General features: G+C 43.9%; 2 pseudogenes; both read left to right on the forward strand.

Moving 5' to 3' along the window:
• Nucleotides 1–5,589: 5,589 nt before the first annotated feature.
• LOC101387435 (butyrophilin subfamily 2 member A2-like) lies at nt 5,590–8,411 on the forward strand (annotated as a pseudogene).
• A 9,197-nt stretch (nt 8,412–17,608) lies between these two features.
• On the forward strand, nt 17,609–18,465 carry LOC147915415 (butyrophilin subfamily 1 member A1 pseudogene; annotated as a pseudogene).
• The last annotated feature ends 1,956 nt before the right edge of the window (nt 18,466–20,421 follow it).

A 20,421-nucleotide genomic window follows, 5' to 3' on the forward strand; every position in this document is an offset into this window, starting at 1 on the left:
CTTGGATCTATCAGATTGCAGTTTTCATCAAATTTCTAATATTTATTTATTTAGTTTTTATTGGATAAATTTGACATGTAACATTGTGTAAATTTAAGGTGTACATTGTGTTACTTCGATGCATTTATATATTGTAATATGGTTGCCATTGTAACATATTTATCGCATTACATACAGTACAATATTATTGCTTATGTAAATAAACTGTACATTAAATCTCAAAAAAAAAAAACAGAACTCATGTGATTAGAATGAGTCAAACCAGATAATCCAGGATAATTTTCCTCAGAATCCAGGATAATCTCCCTACTTTAAGGTCCAAAACCTAATTCCATCTGTAAGATTCCTTTTGCCATGTAGTGTGTCATATTCACAGGTTGCAGATATAATGGTGTGGACTTACTTATCCTACTACACTTATAGTCACAGCCTCACTCACTCTGAAGGAGGAGAAAGCCTCCATCCTGTAGGCCCCTGTATAGACTAAGGGCCTCCATGATTGGAGAGTCCTGTGAATTCTTGGAAATTTTCTCTGTAGCCCTCTATTCTCTTGCTAGACTCAGGTATATATATGTCAGAGTGAACTTCTCCAGAAAAGATAATGCTTATTGCTAGATAAAATGTCTGGTGAAATTGCTAACTAATCCCATCTCTTAGTTTGAGCTCCCAAAAGCTGACTCTCAGCCAAGGACTTGGGTTCAGGTAGTCTATTTGGGAAGTGATCCCAGGAAACCCAAGCTTGCAAATAAATAAAAGGAGAAAAGCCAACTAAGTGAAAAAATGGCATAGAAGGTATGTCAATTAGTTGGTTATCATGTGGGCAACCGGGCTCGGTCCCACTCAGAACACTCTGAGAAACTTTGTGAAATTGTGGCCTATATCTCATAATCCTCCTAGCAGGAGTGGGGAGCCTGGGTCATTCATCCACAATTCCCATCCCCCATTGGTTGAAGGTTGCAGGCTGGGGTGTTAACTCCCTTGCACTTCCAGGTTGGGCTGTGTATATGCAAAGGAGCAAGCATCACTGGTGTTAGAGAAAGCTCTCAGGTGGAGAAAAAGAACGGCAGGCACTTGGGAAATTGTTACCTTGCAGGAAACTGTGTACCTGAGGTGGACCAAAGGGCTTTGGGATTGGACATCAACAGAATTTGTTTATAAGGTTCCACTGTGAGAATACTGTTTGTTAAGACCTGTTTGCCCTCCTCTCACTCCCATCCATTTTGCAATGGTGACTTCCAATCTTCCAATACATGTCCGTATAACGTGGCACTGCTGCCCACTGACACGGACTGGATCTTGGATGGACATCTGATCCAGACTAGGCCTGCAGGAATACCTTTCACATTTTGATTGAATGGCTCAGTGATATGTAGCAAGTTACAATTGATTAGTAGCAAGTATGAATGGGAGCTGTGGGAAGGTGTTTTCCATCAACACGGTGGTCTAGAGAAGAAAAAGGAAGGTGATCTACAGAGAGATTAGACCAAAGCAGACGTGAAGAGAGAAGGGCGACTTTCTCATCCTTGGTTTCAGTGCCTCTGGGGGCCCAGTTTTATTCATGCTGTGTGTTTTGTGAAATTTATTCTCTTGTGACAAGATAAATGTACTGATTACTATTGCTGCAGCCCTGAAAATTAGCAACCTAGCCACAATTATTTTACTCTGTTCATTGTTTCTATGAGTCAGCAATTTAGAATTTGAACAGGACAGAGTAGGAATGTCTTTTCTGGGTGCCAAGATGTCTTGGCCTTACGTGGAAGGAATCCACAGCTAGAGGTGACTAACAGGAAGGAACACGCTCTAGCTTCTCAGTGTTTGGCATTAACAGGAATCATTAGCAGCCTCAGCAGATACTTCTACTAGGTATCTATTGCTGCTGACCAGCCACAGTTACTGACTCCAGAATCCTCAGCCCAGGAAACCCCTGTGGTCTTAGAAAGAATATGTCTGAGAGAATAATTAGAAATGGAGAAAGACTCTGTCTGTGCCCTGGACTATGCACTTTCTTTCCTGCCTTCGATATCTGATGCCTGGTGCCACTGTCTGATTCTACCCTTTTGTTGAACAGACCAGTTTACTGTCATGGGGCCAGATGATCCAATCCTGGCCATGGTGGGGGAAACAGCATGTTACACTGCCACCTGTCACCTGAGAAAAATGCTGAGGACATGGATGTGCGGTGGTCCAGATCTCAGTTCTCCCCCGGAGTGCTCGTGTATAAGGGCGGGTGAGAGAGGACAGAGGAGCAAATGGAGGAGTACCGAGGAAGAACAACCTTTGTGAAGGAAGAGGTCAGCAAGGGAAGCGTGGCACTGATCATCCACAACATCACAGCCCATGAAAATGGCATCTACCACTGTTATTTCCAAGAAGGCAAATCAAGTGACAAGGCCATCATGCGCCTGATGGTGGCTATTGAGTCATTTCATTTTTTTCCACTGATTTTTCACAGTATGACTCTTGGGGAAAGTTTCTCTCCTAATCTCAGGCCCATGGCAGAACAGCAGATATTTTCGTAGAGTCCCCTTCACACAGGGAAGGTGGCTTCTCCTGCCCAAGGGCCAAATGAGTGGGTTTGCCATGCTAAGCTGTGGGCATTACCTCTTGAGAAGCACACACAGAACTCAGCTGTAGCCTTGAACAGGGGAGAATGTTGAAAACCTACAGGTTATTCTTATGGTTATTTCTTGGAGATCTCTGAGGGTCTTCCTCAGAAACATGTTTCAGATGTAGACATTTTTATTGTGAAATACAATACACATACACAAATACAATACACAAACTCATAAAACATTAATGCACAGATTTTTGAATTATTATGAACTCATACCAACAAATAGAACACTGCCTATTCCTGGCCTGTGTTATTTTGCTAGGGCTGTCATAAAAAATCATCACAGACTCAAAGGCTTAAATAAAAGAAATTTATTTTGTCACAGTTCTAGAGGTCTGAAGTCCCAAGATGAAGATGTCAGCAGGTTTGGTTTCTCCTGAGGCCTCTTTTCGTAGCTTGCAGATGGCCACCTTCTCACTGTGGCCAGTGAGTGGTCACCACACATGGTCCCCCCTCTGTGTCTTCCCATGGCCTTTCCTCCATGTGGACACATTCCTGGTGTCTCTCTGTGTGTACTAATCTCCGCGTCTTATAAGGATGCCAATCAGATTGGATTAGGGCCCAGCCTAAGAGTTTCACTTTAACTTAATTACCTCTTTAAGGCCCTATCTCCAAATACAGTCACATTCTGAAATACTGGATGGTAGGACTTCGCATATGGATTTTAGGGGGACACAAGTCAACCCATAACATGCCCTTTATCAAAACCCTCAACTGAAACATGTTCCTAGGAGTGGAAGGGCAGTATAATGAGAAATATTTATTTTCATCCTTAACACATACTATATATTTGTTTTCCAAAGTTTCTGTACCAATATACACTCTCACCTTTAGTATATGACACTGCTTAAATTTTTCATCAAGTCCAAAGAGCAGTTTTTCAGAGACAATTTCAGTCCATTTCTTCTTTCTAGTCAGTGGTTTTCCATGACTGCGAGGATCAAACACCATCTTGACTCTTTTTACTCCAATTCCCTACTTTTCTCCTCAGTCCTTATAACCTCTTCACATAGTATGCATTTTACTTGCTAATCCTGATTATCGTGTCTCTTCCACTAGAATGTAGCCTTCATAAAGGATTATTTTCTATTTTGCCTCTGCTGTATCCACATCATTAGAACAGAACCTGAAGCACAAGAGTTGCTCCACAAATAGTATTTGAATGAAGACATGAATCTGCTCCATGAGCTGTAAGTGGTCATCATCACACCTGAACTGTCTCTAGTCTACACCTGAGGTTTGTTGTTTTAACCTTTCCCCATAAGCCTCTAATCAGTCCATGTATTTAATAAACTTTGAGGTATGAATTAGTCAGCATAGGCTAGGTTATGCTCTGTAGAAAGCAGCCCTCAAATCTCAGTAGGTTAACGTAACAGAGGTCTATTTCACACATGTAACATGTCCTTCGTGAGTTTTCTGGGCTCTGCTTCACACAGAGCCCCCTCAGGGACCTGGAGCTGTGTGGTTCCCCTTCACCGAGGGAAAGAGCCCACAAATCACTCAATGGCTCCTAAAGCTCCTCCTGTGAGGTACTGACATTATTTATACTCACATTTCATTCACCAAAGCCAGTCACAGCTTGTGCCTCACGACACAGGAGAGGCAGGTGCAGTCCTAACTGTGTACCCAGGGGGAACTGAGAATGTGTGGTGGACAGCCATAAAGAGCACCCTTACAGGCTTTCGTTACTGGACATTCTTTTAAAGTTTCATAGTCCAAATCACAAGCAGAACCAGTCAGAATCTGACACACACCAGCAGTTAGTCACCACTGTACCTCCAGCATCTAGTAAATTGCTTACTTGCCCCTGGAAGTTACTTAATAAATACGTATGAAATAAATGAATGAAAAAAACAAATTTCTGGAATCAAAATTTCAGAGCAGGAAAAATTTATCCTTGGGCTCCATCTCATCACAGACACTCATAAATTCATTTAACAAATGTTTAACAAGCATCTCCTGTGTTCAAGTCACTGTTCTAGAAACCAAGGACAAATCAGAGAACAATGTACATGAAGATCTTGGCCCTCCTGGGGCTGCCTTTCTAGAGGGTACAGATAGCAGTAAATGAAGTAATTAAAACAAGGAGTGAAATCATTAATGAAACTGGGGATTATATCAGATGGTGATAAGTAATATAAAAAAAATTAATTAGCAGAGGGGATAGAGAGTGCTCCGGGCACGGGAGAGTAGTAACTATAAATAGGATGGTCACGGAAGGCTTCATGGGAAAGATGGCAGTTGGGCAGTGAGGCATGAGTCATGCATATATTTAAGGATTGAGCATGCCAAGTAGCAGCAAGAGTTATGCAAAGGACCTAAGGCAAGAGCATATCTTGCAGTTTCAAGGAGCCCCAAGAGGTAGGTGTGGCTGGAATGGAGTGAGTGCAGGGAAAGTTGGAAGAGATGAAATCAGAGAGGCAATAGGACCAGATCATATGGGACAATGTGGGCCACAAATGGACTTTGGCTTTTGTCTGAGTGGGACAGGAAATGTGACAGGGTTTCAGGAAAAAAATAACATCATCTCTCTTGCCCTGTTGTGCTGAGGACAGACTGCAGAGGGTGTGGGCAGAAGCAGGAGGAAGCATTGCAATATTCCAGGCAAGAAGAGATGTTGGCTTGTCCCAGAGTGATGGCCTTCGTCATCCAGCATGGCTGCTTAGTTTTTACTCACCCTGGTCCTTCTCATGGTGACTCCAGGTGTTTCTGCTTTTTTGTCTCCTGGGCGCCCAGCCCTGGCAATCACTGTGGGTGACTCTTTCTCTATTTGGATTTCTGAGAGAGAAGCCAACACAGCAGGGATCTAGGGGAGCTCTTTAGATATGAGTCCTGAAGGGAGCTCTCATCCCAGGTCTCCCTTTTCGCACTAAATGGGATTTTTTCTGGCTTCTTTTTCAGAATCCTTTATTCCCAGCACATCTCGTGGATGGCAGCCCTGGCTGTCATCATGCCTACCTGCTCTGCTCCTCCTCATGGCTGGGAGCATCTGTCTTACTAAGAATCACCACAGGGAAAAAAAGATTGTGTCAGGGCAAAAAGAGGTCGAAAGTGAAGAGAAAGAAATTGCACGTAAGGAATGGGGGAAAGAACGTGTGGAAAGGAGAAGGAACGTCACATAAAAGGTAAAAGAGTAGGAGGAGAGTTCACTGTCACACAAAGGACACAGCTCTGACAGCTATAAGCCTGGGAAACAGAGAGAGGAAATGAATAGAGGCAGAAGAAGGGCTTGGGACTCTCATGTCCTAGGAGTTAATCCCTGAGAGCTTGTTTGCTTCCACTCTGCAAGTGTTGCATCCATTCACATGGCTACATGGAGCACTGTATTGTTGAACTAAAGCAAACCTAAATCAGTATTGATAATCTCCAGCCACCTGATCATATATCATTTCTGGTATGTTGACAATTCCCTGGACAGGGGGGTGAGGAAGGATGGTGATGTTCATAGAAAGGGCCAGTCCTTCATCATTTAATACAAACTCAGATTCTCTTACTTCCTCTACTGAGGACATTCATTTGTTTCCCTTTTTTTTTCAGAGTGACTTCTGGAGGAATTGGGTATATTTAGCATTTCCTGAACTACTCCAGGCACAATTTGTATTCTACTTGGTTAGCTATTATCTTATGAAGCTCACCTCTCTGTCTGTCCCATTGTAGGATGGATAAGAACTCTCTGACATGCTGGTGAGCACCTCTCACATTACCTCAGTTCCTGAGCTTCCTCCCCACTTCCAGCCAACAGAACACGTTAGAGGAGATGAACAAGGGGACCCAAAGCTGGTTTGGGATCAGCAGCAGGCTGGGGTCAGTTCACTGACAGTATCCCACCCAAAGCTGGATCCCAGCTTTTCTCTCAGGGAATTCCCACAGCTCTAAAGGAACTCTACAGCTTAGTTTTCTGCAAAATTTGTTTTGTAAAAAATAATTTAAGCTATGATTACAGAGGTCTACAATGTATGGTGGATCTCGTAAAGTTTACATTTTGGTAATTGATGCTCTGTGGATTCTGGATTAATTTGAAAGAAGACAATAGTGGTTTAGCTATTTATAATCTGGAAGAGGCTATAGACTGCACAGTTGAAGAGCCACATGTAGGAAAGACAATAAGCTTCCCCAAGCCTGTCTCAGGGGTGCAGACAGGTGCCAGAACTGCCTTCCTGTTCCAAGAGAACACTGATGCTCTGTGTGTAGCCAGTGAGGGGAGAGGAGGTGGGCAAGTGGGAGAGCAGGGAATCCACTAGCCTGGACCTAATGAGCACTTTGCATTTTACGATTTGTCACCTTCTGCACAAAAGCCCCATAGAATCCAGACTTTACTTGATACTACGGCATTTAGACCTTTCCTCCTTCCTATTTTATATTTCAAAATTGTCACAGTCACACATATCAACTTGAGGAAAGGGGAAAGTCATTTTAACACAATGTAAATATAGAGGGACTAAGTAGTAACAACTGCAGATGGGAGAGTCTGCAGAACATCGGGGTCTGAGGCATTTCCTACATGCAGAGAGGTCAAACTGCAGACTTCAGACCCTTGGTGTTAAAGCAAAACTGGATGGAAATAGTTCCCCCCACCCTTTGCCATACACACCTCTCAGGCAGCAGGTTGGCTTTGGGGGACACTATCCTCCTTTTTTACCCTTTAAAAGGTGCCCTTGTTAGTCGTTTAAATCAGTTGTCATCTGGTTAAACTGGTGGACACAGAGGACCAATGAAGGGACACTTTACTGCCCAGGAACCTGTGTAGGGAGAAATTGGCCTTAATTGCTTCACTGGGAGAAGGATAGGGCCTCTTTGCTGGTTGAAGCCAAGTGGGAAACTTTCCAAGTAAAGAGAGTCCAAGGGATTGTATATGTGGAATAAAAAATGGGGCAGATCTGAAGATGTTGAGAGAAAGTGGGAGTCACTAATTTCACCTCATTTGCTAAACTTTCTACATTTCTTAGAGTCCCAATTATCCTCTTCCTGAGGCAATGCTCCTGTCACTCAAGAGATAGAAGTGCAGCCTCAGTAATTGTTAGTCTGTGAGCTGCCTGGGACTTGGGATCAATGGGCCTTCATGGAAAAGGCCACGACATGGGGGATCTCCCACGAGCTTTCTGGGACCTCTCTGGGCACCAGGAATCACATAATCTCCTGAGACCCCAGGCCGAAACCTGAGACTTCCTCTGCAGCTGATATGGTCTTAGACCCAGACGCCACTCATCCTGAGCTTTGTATGTCATAGGACCAGAGAAGCATGAGACGGGACCCCTCCAGGCAGAGTGTGCCTGACAACCCAGAGAGATTCGATTTGGGGGACTTGTGTCCTGGGTCTGGAGAGCTTCTCCTCTGGGAGACATTACTGGGAGGTGGAGGTCAAAAATGTGATGGTGTAGGCTATGGGGGTTTGTAGAGATAGTATTTAGAGGAACGGTGAGGACCTGCTGGTTCCTCAGAAGGGCTTCTGAACCTTCAAGATGGTTGGAAACCAGTACCGGGCTCTGTCCTCTCCTGAGAAGATTCTTCCTCTGACAGAGTGCCTTTGACAGGTGGTCATCTTTCTGGACTATGAAGCTGAAGATGTTGTCTTCTATGACATGAGGAACAGATCATACATCTACACGTGACCTTTTTTGCACTTCTCTGGACCCCTGAGACCCTTCTTCAGGCTGGGGTTTGATGACAACCCCCTCTCCATCTGCCCAGTGTTCACAGGGCCCAGGTGGTCACGGAGCCTGAGAGTGGCTTGATCCTTTACAGGGCAGGGACCCACTACAGCCACCAGGACCAATTCCCTGGTCTCAGAGCCGAGTAGAGAAACCTTAGACATCTCTACTACACAGCACAGCACTCTGATCACATAAGAGAACCTCATCCAGAGGCCCCCGTGACACCCTCTTTAGGCCCCAGCCCCATCTCTCCCTCGTTAGGTTGTTGCTTTAGTAACTCATTTGCTCATAACCATGGGTCAGAGTCCAGTCTCGGGAAATTTGTGCTGCCACATGGCTCCCAACCAAGAAGAAAGTGTGAGACAGTGACAGGCAGAAAACCTGCCACTTTAACATCAGAGTGACACATTCAGCCTGATGCTTGAGTTGGCATCAGACACTGTGAACTGGGGGTGAGGACAATAGGATGCACTAGGATGTAAGAGGGTGGGGAAACTACAAATGGAGTTCAGCGATAGAGGAAGCGGGACCAGAGAGGTGGGAGTGGGCCCAGGCTTTGGGCGGGGTTAAGCCATAACAGCTAAGGGGTCACAGGAGCTGAAGGTCCATTTCCAACCACCTCCCAAGACTTCCAGACCACATAGTAAGCTCCCCAGGCCCGGAACTGGGATGAAGAAGGATAAAGGATGAGGACACATCCAGACCTGGCCTGGCTCAGGTGTCCCTGCAATAAACAAGGAGTCAGGACTCAGTTATTGAGTGTGGACTAAGGTTTCAGGTCCCAGCTGAGCAGGTGGATACTGGACCAAATGGATCACAAGGTTCAGGTTCAGTGGTTTCCAGCTTTTTGGCCTTAGGCTTCATTTAAACACTGAAAATTTAGTGAGGACTACAAAGAGCTTTTGCTCATTTGGATTATATGTGACAGTATTTATGGCATTAGAGATTGAAACTGAAAATTTTAAAAAATATGTTTATTAATTTATATTAAAAAGGCAATAATAAACCAATTATAGATTAATAGAGAACATGTTTTATGAAAAATAACTGTTATTTCCAAAGCAAAGTAAACTTTTTTGAGAAGTATGGCATTCTTTTCACAATAATCTAATGCCTGGCTTACTAGAAGATGGCTAGATCCTCATATCTGCCTCTGTATTCAGTGTTGGGTACCACAGGTCACGTGGGCTCTAGAAAACTTCACTGTACACCAGTGGGAGAATGAGAGCAAATACGACAAACAATGTCTTAGTAGTAGTAGTAGTAGTAGTAGTATGGAAATAGTATTAACTGTGTGGACTCCTTGAAAGTGTAACAGAGCCCCCCATAAATGTGCAAAACATATTCTGAGAGCCGGAATGGAGGATCCTGGAACTGAGTCAGACATCTAAAATGATGGCTTAAATGGTAGCGTTTTGGACCTTACATAATGCAGTAGTCCAATTATAAAACTGGGCTGAAAAAAAAGAACTTAAAAAGTTCAAAATTTTGTTACTGCCATTACTAATGGACACATTCTGGAAGGAATCAGGAACATTGAAATAGTCAATTTGTTAAGATAGAAGATTGGGTTATTACTGTGTATGTGTATGTGTTATTTTTATTTTTGCTGCTGCTGTTATAATATTATTTGAGTGGTTTTAACTAAAAGCACCAGACTGCGAGTTGGGAAACAACTGCTACTGATAACTGGCTCTATTACTCTTAAGAAAGTTACAGCTTCTCAGTGTTTCAAGATTCTGTAAAATAAGGCTTTGAGTGGGTTCATGTATCTTTTATTATAGTTTACAAAACGCTTGCCCTTATGCTGTATCCTTACATTCTCGCAGCAAATATATTTATCCCCATTTCACAGTGATATAGTGAGGTCTAGCATGGTGATAAAATGTTATTTTCTGTTCAAGGAAAATAATATTTTAAGTATTTTGTGAAACTAGACATGAACCCAATCCTGTGTTAGCCACTAGGGGAGCATTAAAATAGTGTAAAACTTGACCCCTACCTTCCTTTACTCAGTCTCATATTCATATCTTTACTTATTCATTCACTCTCAACAAATTTAGCATCTTTAATGTGTCAACCACGTGCAATGTATGGTGCCATGAAGGAAATAAGCAGGGTGATATTGTGGCTACAAATTGTGGGGGTGAAGGACTACTTTAGCTGGCAAAGTTAGGGAGGGCCTCCTGGAGGAAGTGATGGTTTTTCTGAGACTTGAGGACTCAGAAAGAACCAGCCCCAGGAGAGCTGGGGGAAGAGGTGCTGAGTGGTGGGAACAGTAAGCACAGGCGCTCTAAAGCAGAAATGAACTAACCAGTTGAAGGGACATAAAGAGGCCCCTGCAGTCAGAGCAAAGACTGAGAATAGGACAGGAAGGAGACCCGCAGAAAGCAGGCCATCCGGGCCTCACAGCAAAGTGCTGAGAATCAAACAGAAGCACAGTCTTACTAAAACCAAAGCTCAAATGAACAGAAAACGTCTGGGGTCACGGAAGTGTTATTTTTTATTTCTTCTTCCCAGGATTCATCATTCTTAACAGCATGAGGAATTGAACCACCCAGTTTCTTTCTCTCTCCTGAGTTTGGGAACTGGGATTATGGTGGAGTAGAGTATGGAGAAAAGGGAATAGCCCCCCAGGGACTCTTCGCTTCTCTGAGTGTCATTGGTCAGGCCTAGTGTAGTGATCCCGGCCTTCTCAGTGGTGGGAGCCTCAGGGTCTGTGATCCCATCCACCCTCTTGGCTTTGACGGTGGCTTACTTAGATCAACCCCAAGAGGCAGAAAAAAAAAAAATTCTGAATCAAGATCTCCCAGTGGAAGTTTTTCAGATTTTTGGCATCCTGGAGACACTTGGTTCCTCTTTTTCTGGGATGGGCTGGGAGTTGTTATCATCAGTGGTTATCGGGCAGTGGTTTCTTTGGTGACTGATCTTGTTACCTTTTGATCCCTGTGTGGGAGAGAGCAGGCTGGGTCAAGGAGAGAGTTGGGAGTGGGAAGATTGGAATGCAGGTCATCTTGGCACATCCTACCATAATTACAAGTTTTCCCAACTATAGGGAGAGTAAAACTTACATATTCCTGGACATGGAGAGCTTTCCCTAACCACGTGACCATTTACACAGGCCTGACAAGGAACAGTCAGGCGTATTCCTGCCAGGCTAGTTCACAGGATCATTTCTTCTCCCTGGTCTCCATGATGCTTGGCACCAAACCAACTCTTTTATATCATAAAGCCAAAGGCACATGTATAATTATCCCAGATCTTCCAATTTACAGTGTTACTAAGCAACCTTATGGGACTTTGGCATCCAGAGACATAAATAATCTGATGCAGTAAGGTACATGTACAATTATCAGTAAATAAACTGACATTTATATCCAAGCAGTCACTTGTTAATGTGAATCAACACACCTGTAGCTTATTCTTTCATCCATCCAACGATCATTGACTGTTGGACATTAGCCAAGCAATCTCTTCGACCTTGAGAGAAATAGCAGTGAATAGGAGAGGTCATATGCATGGAGTATTGTCAACCCAGGAAGCACCCCAAGCCTCAGTGTCCATACTTTCTATTGAGACTTCATTATGTAGGTTTGGTTGATTGAATCACTGACCACATAGGGATTGAACTCACTCTCCAGCCCCCGTCCCATCCTCAGTCAAACTGAGATCACATAGCTCAAATCCCCAACCCTCTAATCACATAATTGGTCTTTCTGACATGACCAGCCCTGACTATGAGTCACTTCATTAAAATACGCTATAAGATGCAGTCCAAGGGGCTCCTTATGAATAACAAAAACCCTCTTGTCACTCAGGAAATTCCAAGGATTTAGATTATCTCCCAGGATAATCTGTGCAAAGGCTGTACCTCTTACTACACAATTTGAGAAAGAACATCAAGAACAAAGGACTAGGATGGAATTGAGTTTGGGATACTACCAAAACAAAAAGGTCAGAGCAACCAAAGGATGGCAGGAGAGAGAGTGAGCGGGACCAGAGAAACAGGGAGACCCAGATCAGGTGAGTACTCATGGCACAGAGAAGGAGTTTCTGTTTTATTTTAAGCATAACGGGAAGCCATTGCATGATTTTAAACAAGGGAATACAATGTAAATGGCACCTCTGCCTCCCATCTCCGCTTGCACCTGCTCTACTGCTGTTTCCAGTGTACACATTTTCTCATGCAAAATGTTTCAGAGTTTCCCCTCCACCTTTGGACTAAAACCCCAACCACACAGCAGGCACCTGGTGATGCTGTCTCCTGGGTAGGTAGGTTTGGGATGTCAACAGTGCAGGGGTCATGAATGAACCTTTCAAAATGGAGGACAATGACATTCATGGAGGGTTAATATTCACCGGTGCTGTTCTAAGTCCTCCCCAGATGATTTAAGAAGCAAGCTCTGGCTTTATCCCCACCATACAGATGAAGAAACTGGGCCATTGAGTAGTTAGTTAAACATCTTTGGGTTTCATGGCTAATGAGTCATGGATAACAACATATGGAGATAGAGAGAAAAACCGTGAGCTAGTAGACTATAAACCATAGGGCCTGGAACACATGAGCAGCTCCCCCAGGTAAAGCTATAAAAGAAATTTGTGTCCCTGGGAATTCCTAATAGCAGCAGGAGGTGACATATTAACCATGAGAAATAGATACTTCCTGCTGAGGCTGACTGTTAAATCAAAGAGACAGATTTCCAGGCAGTGGGCCACACTTCCTGCATGTAGGACACTGCACTAGGTCTTGGAAAAGATGAAACAGAAGATGTGATCGAGTGCCTGACTGGGGGAGTGAGTGGTCCATGATCATTGTGAAGAGAAGGGTGAGTCCGGCATCATTCTGTCCTATGTCCAGGGCTGTGTCCTATGTAATGGCAGCCTTCACAGGAGTTTACACAAGCTGGTGTCTTTCAGATACTGAGCCACAAAGCCATCAAATTTAGAGAACGAGAGGAAATGAGTAAGCAGCTACCAGTCGCATCCAAGCCCGTGCTCAGGGACCAAGAAGGGGAAATAGAGGAGTCCTTTTCCTCTGGCCTCTATCTCCCTGGACACTATCCTTGTGAAGACCCTGAGGAGACTCAGCTAGAGAAGTGCTGGAGATGAGTGAAGAGGGCACCAAGGAGGGAAGGGAAGGCAGCCAGGGCACAGAAAATGCCAAGAAGTATCTGGCTCTAGCCAGGTAGTACTCATGTCTCTTTTCTCTGTTGCAGAGTGGAGAAAAGCCAGATCCTATGCTGCTGAGTGGCCATCTAATTCCTAAGGTGTCCAACCCAAAACTCCATTAGGAAAGATATTAGTGTTCTTTCTCCATCTTCCAGCTCCAATGAGTGGCCTAGCTGGGCAGGCCGAGTATAGAGACCTACGGAAGATCCACGCAGCATCATTACCAAGTTCTGCCCCATCCCAGTTCAGCACCTGCATCTTTTTCTTTACAGCAGTTTAGACCTTTTATTTTTTTCTTGTTCTTTCTTAAATCCCACCCCACCCACTTTCTCACTGGATTTTTTTTTTTTTGGAAGATTGGCCCTGAGCTGACATCTGTTGCCAATCTTCCTCCTTTTTTCCTTTTTTCTCCTCAAAGCAAAGCCCCAGTAGGTAGTTGTACGTGAAAGTTGTACATTCTTCTAGTTGCTCTATGTGGGATGCCACCTCAGTATGGCTTGATGAGCAGTGTGTAGGTCTGGACCAGGGTCCAAACTAGCGAATCCGGGGCTGCTGAAGCAGAGGTAGCGAACTTAGCTGCTATGCCACCGGGCCAGACCCTCACTGGATTTTTTTGCTCCTCAACATTTTCAGCGCTATAGGCCTCAAGGTACAACTAGAAAGCCTCCATTCAAATGACATTCAGTCTCAAGTGGTTTATGTGCATCTTAGAGGAGATGTGGCAACTCTGTCCACCTAAGCCCCTCTCTCCTCAGAGCAGAAGGACCACTTCATAAATTGATCCCCCATGGAGACCCCTAGAAAGGAAGGATAAGTAAAATCTTGTGAATTGTCTTTTTAAATAGGTAACATTTATTGAGCAGCTACGACCATGAGCCCGGCACAGGTCTGAGTGCTTTACATACATTTTCCCGTTTATTGATCCTCACAACAGCAATAAGAGTTACATGTACTATTTATAATGGAGGAAATTAATCCACAAAGAGAGTAGAAAACTTGCTGCAAATCAGACATTCAAGAGGTGGTGACACTATTATACAAAACCGGGGAGTCTGGCCCTATAGGCTATGCTCCTTCCCCTGTTGATATGGTATAGAGTTAGAACAGATCTACTCTGATTCCTTATCCTTAAGATGAAGTAAGCCCAGTAATTTGAAGTAACTTGTTCAAGGTCACACAGCTGGTTAATTCTAACTCAAGAGATTATGACTATTCTTTCTTGTATACCTCCTAGAGTTGGCATTACTCAGGGGTTCCTGGGTCTACTTGTCCCACTACATACACTCCTTGGGAAACCTACGTGTGGAATACTCCTATATTCATATCTCGATTTCTTTTGCAAGCTGCACTCCCACCAGCCCTCTAAAATTTGTCTATCTGGATTGTTTATTGGCAACTCAGACTAAGTTAAACCCAATATTCTCCCAACCCTTCCAATATACTCTTACTCTTTCTCCTTCTCTGGGTATTGGTGTTAATGGCAACATTATGTACTCAATTTCCCAAGCAAGAATTTCAATCATCCAAGATTCCTCTTTCCTTATTCCATTCTAATTGACTAGCCAATCCTGTCAGTTCTTCCTTCTAAGTGGCCCTCAACTCCATCTTCTACTCTCCCTCCATTGCTCTGCTTCAGATAATCCTTTGTAATGTATTGTTTTTCTCTTATTATGGCCTTATTTATGCAATATGTATTTACTAAGTGTTTTTCATATGCTAGGCCATTAAGAAAACTTACCAGATGCAGGAAAAGATAATGAAGGGGAAAGACTTAATGGAGGAGAGAGGCCAGAAAAGGTGCTTCTAAGGAGATGACATTTAAGGCAAGACACAATGGATAGGAAGGAATCTGCATGTAATGACCCAGGGCTTCCCCTGTTCCAGGCAGAGTTGAGGGCAGAAACAAAGATCCCAAAGTTGGAAAAATCCAGAGTGTTTGAGGAACTGAAAGGAGGCCTGTGTACCTAGAAAAGGCAGTGTGAGTGGACCTAGAGATGATAGGAAATGCGGTGCTAGAGATAAGCTGGGGCCACATTATAGAAAGTGTTCCAGACCATGGTGATGCCTTTGGATTTATTTTAAGTGTGAGGAAAAACCATGGGGGACTTTGGAGCTGGGAAGTGAGAGCTACTAATTTGTGTTTTTTTTTTAAATCACTTTGGCTCCTGCTGTGTTGAAAATAGAGTATAGAGAGGCAAGATGGGAAGTGAAGAAGCCAGTTCGGATGCTACAGCAGGAATACAGGCAAGATATCATGGTGGCTTTGATGAAGATGGTGAAAAGTAGTTGTTAGATTTGGGTTATGCTTTGAAGGAAGAGTTGAAAAATCCTGATAGGTCCATTTGGTAGGTCCTGCTTGGGTTTTTGGCCTAAGCAACCGGGTGGAATAATAGGGAATTTCTAGGAGGAAATTGAAAGTTCTCCTTTGGACTGGAGTCAAGTAGGCAATTGGGTGTATGAGTCTGGAGTGCCTGGAAGACGCTGGACCTGGAGACTTGAGGGTCATCTGTGCACATGTGGTATTTAAAATCCTGGGATTGGTTGACATTCCTTAGTGAGAGTGTTCAGAGAGAAAAGAAGAGAAGTTCAAAGTGCTGAGTTCCAGTCCCCCCACCCCCCACCACCATTCTGAGGTTGGGAAGGGAAGATCCAGCAAAGGAAACTGAGAAAAGCAACCAGTGGAATAAGAAGAAAATCCCAGGGGGGTATGTGTCCCGGAATCTGAGGAACGAAATATATCAAGAAGGAGGAAACGTTTGTGTCAAATGTGGCTGAGAGATTGAATAAGGTGGGAACTGAAAATTGACAATTGGATTTGACAAAATGAAGGTGAGTGCTGAACTTTGATGAAAAACAAGTAAAGAATCAGATACATAGTGAGGATTAGGCTGCTTTTACTGCTCAGCCAGGCAGGGAAGCCCAGATCCAGGAAAGAGGAGCTTAACTCTGTGGCGTGGGCTCCAGATGAACTGCTAAAGTGGTAGTTTGAGCTGTGAAGACTAACATATACAAATATACATAAGAGGAAAGGAATCATTTATAAAGGATTCTCTGAAACAAACAGAAAACAAAACACAGATTTGAGCGCTTTTAGGAGGAAAAACTGACAGGATTTTATAGACTTTCTCTTCGAAGTGGTATTATTTGCTTCTTTGTTTGTCTCAAGATTGAGTTCCTTGACAGGACAGGGACTGTGTGTTACCATCTGTGAGTCCTCAGTATCCGGCACATAGGAAAACTGTCCACAGAAACAGCCTGTAAGGCAGCTGACTTTCAGTTATGGTTGTATTGGTCAGGGAAGACTAAACTATTGTAACAAACAACCCCATCATCTCATCAGGTAAACATAATAAACTGCATTTCTCCATCTCTTCAGAGTTCAAAACAGATCATGTGGGGGGGTGAGACCTCTGTTCCACACAGATTTTCTAGGGCCTTACTCTCCTCTGCATTCAGCCAGCAGATGGGGAAGAAGGGGTGGAAATATTATGCAGAAGGTTTCTCGTGGTCCAGGCCTAGAAGGGGCCAACTCTTCTCCTGGGTACCCAAGGGAGGCTGGGAAATGTCATCTTGCTGTGTCCCCAGGAAAACAGGGTACTCTGGTTTGGTGAACATATAACAGTTTCTCCCATATGACTCTTCTAAGCAATGAGATCCTAAAATCCCATTAAAGATGGGTATTATTAGATCAGGGATCCTATACAGTTGGCCGAAAAGCCCTGGCCAAGTAGCCCCTGTGCATGATCCCCTTGGGCTTCAGGTTGGCAGAGAGGGGTGGCTGAAGGCTCTCCATAGGACCTTCCCTGTTCCTTGACTCTACAAACGTTATTAAGCACCACTTGGGAACCAAGGGCAGAAAGTGCTAGACAGTGAGAATGCAGCAATGAACACACATCGTCTTTTTTTTTCCCCCTTTTCTCTCCAAAGCCCCAGTAGATAGCTGTATGTCATAGTTGCACATCCTTCTTGTTGCTGTTTGTGGGATGCCGCCTCAGCATGACCACACAAGGGGTGTGTCAGTGGGTGCCTGGGATCCGAACCCGGACCACCAGTAGCGGAGCGTGCGCACTTAACTGCTAAGCCACAAGGCCGGCCCCCACACACATAGTCTTTCCTTTCTCAGATCCTAGTCTGGTAGAGGAGAGAATATGAAACAAATAATATCAGTGCAGGGATGCGTGAGGAATTTGTACAAAATGTGGCGAGAGAGGAGAGGGTGTGGTGGAAGAGGGGATTCCTGATCAGACACCTCTGTTACAGGGACCCGGGACCTCTGAATTTCAGGAATCTGCATTATCTCCTCCTTGTAAAAGTTTCTGAGCTCTCCCAGTGGCTCTTTGAAACCTGTTCCTGAGGACATTTGGGGAGATGCTTATCACTCTAGCTGTTTGGAGGAGAAAGGAAGGAGACTTCATGGGTGAGGGTCAGCTCCTTTTCCCTTCTTTCCCAGTCACTGAGGGCCCTGGGATGCCAGAGTTGACCTGGCTCTCTCTTGTATCTCGCTCTTTCCGCAGAAATGTGACTCTGGATGAAGACACTGACTACTTTGAACTCTTTCTGTCTGAAGATTGCTGAAGTGAGAGGTGGAAACATACAAGGCAGAATCTACGTGAAAAAAATTGGAAGGTTTTTTCCTGACACTTGTGCGCTGGGCATCGAGTCCTTCTCTTCAGGGAGACATTACTGGGAGGTGAAAGTGGGCAACAGACTTACTGGGAGCTAGAGGTTTGTGAGTAAAACATGGAAAGGACTTGGGGAATCACAAAGTCACCTCAAAATGGAATCTGGGCCTTGAAACTACATGCTACTAAATATTAGGCCCTCACCTTCCATAGGACCCTCCTCCCCCTGACCGAGCCCCCTAGCAGGGTGGGGATCTTCTTGGACTATGAGGCCAGGGGTGTCTCCTTCTATAGTGTAGCTGATGGGTCCCACATCTACACTTTCCCCCAGGCCTCTTTCTCTGGGCCTCTCTGGCTTTTCTTCTGCCTCTGGTTCTATCACCCAACCTCTCGGACCACCTGTCACTGAGGCCATCAGTCCCCAGACATTCTCTCAGTTGAACCTCCAGGGGAGAACTGGGAAATGGAGTTGAGGAGCCACTTCTAGGCACAACTCCCCCAGGGATCCACCCCAGCCAGTGGTGGAAGTGGATCCCCTTTGAACTTTGGTCTCAGAGCTGCAACATCTTTCCAATTCATCCAGGTCACTGGAAAAAGGCTGGGGACAGCTTATAATGCTCCAGGGCTAGGTGGTGCAGAAGGCCAGAAAGGATGATGCAACCCTATAGAGTCTTTTTAAGAGAGTCTTTCTGGTGTTGCCACCCCAGCTAGAAACTGAGAAACAAACCTCAGGAGAAAGCAGAGACAAGAAATACTGATGGAAATACTAAAGACTAGTGGCCTGAAGACTGATCTCTGACCTTGTTCTCCTGGAAATGTCATAAAGAAGAGAAAGGCCAATGCCCACAAGTAGTGGTTGTCTTGAATGCCTGCATAACAGAACAATAGCAGGAAGCTGGATCTGGAAGGGGCTTTGGGGTTTTCAAGTCTTTCATGCATAGGCTTTATTTCATTTTGACCCACATGCAACCCTTGGAGACACTACATAAAGTGCACAGAGAAAAGTCACTTCTCCAGGTCACCTCGTGGTCTGGGACTTGATGATACATTCAACATTCTTACATCTGATCCACATCCTACCACCTCTGAGAGTCCAGTCATTCCTTATCAAGCAATTTCAAAGATTCTTTCAATGACACTGTTCATCCCAGATTTTTCAAGTTTTCTTTTCCATTTTGTGAATTGGTTTACTGCTTCTTTCCCTAAATAACTTCCTACTTTTAAAATATATTTCTTCATCAACAGTTAAGCGCATATTCTTTAACCTTTTTCTATGTGTACAGAAATAGACACACACACAGTTTTTCTAATGAAAATTGGACCTTACTATGCATATTGTCCCATGACATGCTTCTTTTATGACACTAAACCTTAAACACTAATCTTGTATTATTCATAATGAAGATGATTTCCTTTCTTTGCTGTACAAATAATGCTGCTATAAACATCTTTGTGTGTAAATCATCTTGCATAGCTCTGGTCACTTCCACAGAATAAATTTCCAAATGGCATTTGTCATTAGGACAAACTCTTGTAAGTGCAATTGGGACACTGGAAAGAGTATAAAAGGGACTTGAATTTTTACTATGTGTGTGCACACCTATCTATTTCCTACAGGAAAGAAGTCTCTGCATACATTTTGGTATCTATCAGGCTTATCTCCTGAAGTTAACAGTAGAAGCCCACCCTTCAGGTTTGCATTCCTTCAGCACCAGTCCCAGGCATCTCACTCTCCTCCAAGGAAAACTCCAACTTATCAGCTCTGAGAAGTAGGACTGAATCTACTTTTTACTTAACACATATTTTTATGGCTTACTCTGCATGAAGCACTGTTGTAAGAAAATTGCCTGAATTATCTCATTTCATCCTCACAGCAGCAGAAACCCCAAAAGGCAGGTGTTATTATTATCCTTATTTTACAGATAGGAAAACTAAGGCACAGAGGGGATAAGAAACTACCCCAAGGTCACACAGCTAATAAAGCTCACCCAGGCAACCTGACTTCAGAGTCTATGGTTTAACTACTCCATCATGCCCCCTCTCCTCACCAATTTTAAGTTCAGTGCCTGATACCTACTACATGGTAGGTTCTCAATAAAAATTTGTTGAATTAATGAATTATTTCCTGCTCTTTTTCACATGCATTTCTCTCCATGGGCTTCATGTAAGGCATGAATGAGGAGTAGATTTGGGGCCCTATTTCCTTGGAAACTATAAAGTTGAGAGATACAAAGTGTTGTGCCTAGAAACCCATTGTCTAAAGTTCAGCATCTAGGTTGGAAATTAAGGCTGCTTTTCTGTGTCAAAATAACTTGGATCCTCCAGACAAGAATGGAATGGTTCATTCTTATTGATATAATTTCCA

The sequence above is a fragment of the Ceratotherium simum genome, chromosome 13 (assembly GCF_057802395.1).
Source record: "Ceratotherium simum simum isolate JZ-2026a chromosome 13, ASM5780239v1, whole genome shotgun sequence".
NCBI classification, from domain to species: Eukaryota; Metazoa; Chordata; class Mammalia; order Perissodactyla; family Rhinocerotidae; genus Ceratotherium; species Ceratotherium simum.